The sequence below is a fragment of the Physeter macrocephalus genome, unplaced genomic scaffold, assembly GCF_002837175.3.
Source record: "Physeter macrocephalus isolate SW-GA unplaced genomic scaffold, ASM283717v5 random_5894, whole genome shotgun sequence".
In the NCBI taxonomy this organism is placed as follows: domain Eukaryota; kingdom Metazoa; phylum Chordata; class Mammalia; order Artiodactyla; family Physeteridae; genus Physeter; species Physeter macrocephalus.
In genome coordinates this window covers 1-3,365 of record NW_021151177.1, presented here as the reverse complement: position 1 = coordinate 3,365, position 3,365 = coordinate 1, and the positions used below count along the sequence as shown (strand labels likewise).

At 50.5% G+C, this 3,365-nt stretch overlaps 1 non-coding gene across 1 annotated transcript; it reads right to left on the bottom strand.

Moving 5' to 3' along the window:
* Positions 1-1,154: 1,154 nt before the first annotated feature.
* TRNAA-CGC (transfer RNA alanine (anticodon CGC)) lies at positions 1,155-1,226 on the bottom strand. Its single transcript has one exon. It is a non-coding gene; the product is annotated as a tRNA-Ala (tRNA).
* Between the last annotated feature and the right edge of the window lie 2,139 nt (positions 1,227-3,365).

Below are 3,365 nucleotides of genomic sequence, written 5' to 3'. Positions count from 1 at the left end.
AGGAGGAACCTATTCGTGTGAATAGATGTCACATGCTTAAAGGAGAGAAGAGAGTGGACATCGGTCTTCCTCTCTATAGTGGAGTGCTAAATGTGAAAGCGTTCACCATTATGGACACGCTAAAAGACTTGATGTAGTTAAGTAAGCGGAAAAAAGGTATGCTACCGCCAAAAACGGTGACATCCTGTGCACGGTGCTTCCTCGAACCTGGGGGCTCACTAAGAAAAATAGAAGTCATTTCTAGCTAATGGTATATGAATACTGCACCTGCGAGACGGCAGTCGTAATTCTACCAGTCATAGCGACAACAGCGCGAAAACCTTTACCAGAGGAGTAATTGAAAGATTGTCACAGTTAGGCAAGCAAAGGTGTCTTCTTGCCCGAGTTTTGGCTGTACGACGTCTTATTCAAAGGAAGAGAGAGCAGGAACTACTGGGTTTCTCTCCCGTGTACAGCGCTTAACTCGCTCTAAAGCAGGTTTTTTCTATGCGGACACCAACGATGTGTAACGACTCAGACGTGCACGCCCGTACGGAAGTGTTAGTTTATATCTGTCCCTTCTTTGAAATGGCCGCGGTTCATACAGCTGTCCAACAGAAGGTTTACAATGTGGGTTCTTAAGTTCCACCTTGTTCATCATTCCTTCGCTGTTTTCGGGGATGCCCTCCTGCACCACTTGAAAAAAGTCTGCAGGTTCTGTATACGCTTTAAACTCTGCGTATAATGCGTATGTGTACGCGCTACGTTCACTCACCCGGGCATAGACGTGCAGAAGATACATGTATACACACCTCGTGTATGCGGGTCAGTTTCCGTACCGAATATACACCTGTAGGTACAAGGTGCGTACACGTGCATCCCGATATATAAACACGACCGAAGTAGTTTTGCCAATGTTTCTATATGTGGTAGAGCTTCTCACTCACCCGTATAGTGTCGCTGTGGCTGCGAGAAGCTTCAATGGATAAGCACAATTATCAGGTAAAAGGAGCGACTGCTAAGTTTCGGCTAACAACGCAGCTGCGGGTACGTGATGGATGAATGTTTTTCAAATAGGGAAGAGCAGGTCGTCCTGCCTTCCCATGACAGGATGCAGCTGATAATGCGAGTGAAAATGCGAGTGTGAAGTCCGCGATACTCAAAATGGGACTATGTGGACTGATCGGGAATTGAACCCGAGACCTTTCGCATGCGAAGCGAACGTGATACCCCTACACCATCAGCCCGTGGCACATGGGCTCCGCGCACCAGGTTCATGTGTTCGATCTACACATCCCGTTCTTCGTTCCACCCGTTATTAACCATCCTTTCCCGGAATATGCTACCTACAAAGCATCAGAGACACATGAGACAAAACGTGTAGAGTTATATGTTCTAGTCGTGTACGTGTCCGGAGCTGGTTCTGATGCGTTCCAAAATATGTGAGTAGCGGCGCTTCCCAGTTCTTTAGTCATTACCAGCGAGCGACGCTTCAAGGGCGGTGCCTTATCCACTGCGGTTCAGAGGGCTGCCCACACTGCAAGAGTCGCCTGACACGAAGATGGGTTAAGTCTCGGACCCATAGTGGAAATCCCTTCTTTCAAACCCGTTGTGTACTACCTTTCCCATTTTGTCGCCTGCAAATGCGTGTCTTTTGTCAGCAATGTCGTCCCATTTGATTCCATTTCCACATCTTATCCAAAATGAACGCCGGGGTACGACGAGGTAGAATCGACTACTACTTCCGCTTTTACAATGACAGAGAGAGTATGTAGTTTTTGCAGTCCCCGCATCTTTACCCGACGGAATGAGTATTACCAATATATGTAGCTGTTGTCGAGTGCCTAGCATCGTTTTTTTCACTGCAGCAAGTTGCAAAACTGCGCTGTCTTGAGTTTGCAATGCTCGGTGAGGAAGCCGACAATAAACGACCTTTCCTTGTGTGTAATCTGTGTGCACAGAGGAAATCTGCGTCGGCGCCGCCCGTCTCGATTGATTTACGTACTTTTCAGTGTCCTCGGTCATTTTTGTGAACCGCCTTTTAGTCCTTGGCTTCTCCAAGGTGTCCTCGAGCACGTCTGGATCCTGGCTTTCTTGATTTCTCGATGCAGACCAGTAAACTTCCCGCGGACGGCCGCCCCGTACTAGCGCCTAGATATGGACTCCAGGTGTGCTTAAAGGTATGCACGTAAATATGATATGTACAATCTTCGTGGATATCTAAAATTTGCATTTATGTGTCTGCGTAGAAAATGTCTAGGCACCCCCTTGACGCGGATGTGCAGATTTGGTACTTGCGTTTATTGGGAGATTGCCACTCCACAATAATTGTTAATGCGCTACACCAATTCTCCCTGTATGTGTGTAATTGATACGCCGCCTGAAGTGTGACCCTGTGTGAACCCGGAGACGTGCACACGGAGCTACGTGTGTTACCGCGTGGAAATGCAGCATAATTTTCAACCAGCAGCAGCGCAGCAGCCGCGGTAGATCACAAGCAGCAACGCAACTGCTGCAGCAGCCGAACAAAACCAGCAACACGATAACTGCAGGAGTAGCAGGCGGCAACAGCAGCAGCGAGCAACACAACAGCAACGTACGGGAGCAGCAGAGGTGCCCCTGCTCTACGGAAGAATGGAGACAGCACTATCTGGAGGAACCCTCTGTACCGTTGCTCGCTTAAGCTGGCTCCGCGACAACTATGCGCAGCAGCACCTACACGAGATCCAGCAGCTGCTGCAGCGGCATGTGACAAAGCAACAACAGCTTCACCAAGAGGAAGGACGGGAGAACACAAAGGCACACCAGTGGCTGCAAGGTTGGAAGCAGCAGCCCAAGACAGAGCGCAAGCAGCAACAGCAGAGGAGGAGGGAGACGGCAGACGAGGAGCAGCAGGTGGCGGCACAGGGGCAAGAGGAAGCAGTAGCTGCGGCTCAGTCTGCATGTCTTGCAGTGTCTAGACTCTCAATATTCGACATTCGTAGGCGCTGTGTTCCGCACCCCAGCTGGCAGACCCTCGACGACCGCAGGCGCAGTCGTCTCGTTTTGCAAGCAGCTGCTGCCGTTGAAGAACCGCCAGCAGCATCTACCCCTGTCGCTGTTGCTACTGCGTCAGCTGGTGCCTCACCACCTGCTTCTGTTGCTGCGTTCCTCGATCCACCTGCTCCTGCAGGTGCTTCGGTCCCCACTGCTGCAGTTGTTGATTCCGCTAATCCGTCTCGTGCTGCTGCTGTTTCTACGGCTGCTGCTGCTTCTTCAGGCGCTGGTGGTCATGTTAGTGTCGCCGGCATGCCTGTAGCGAATCCCACCAACCGCACGTGGACTGTACAGTGCTCAACTGCATCTGCGTCTAGTTCGAACTACTTAACTAGCTGCTGCATTCCCGT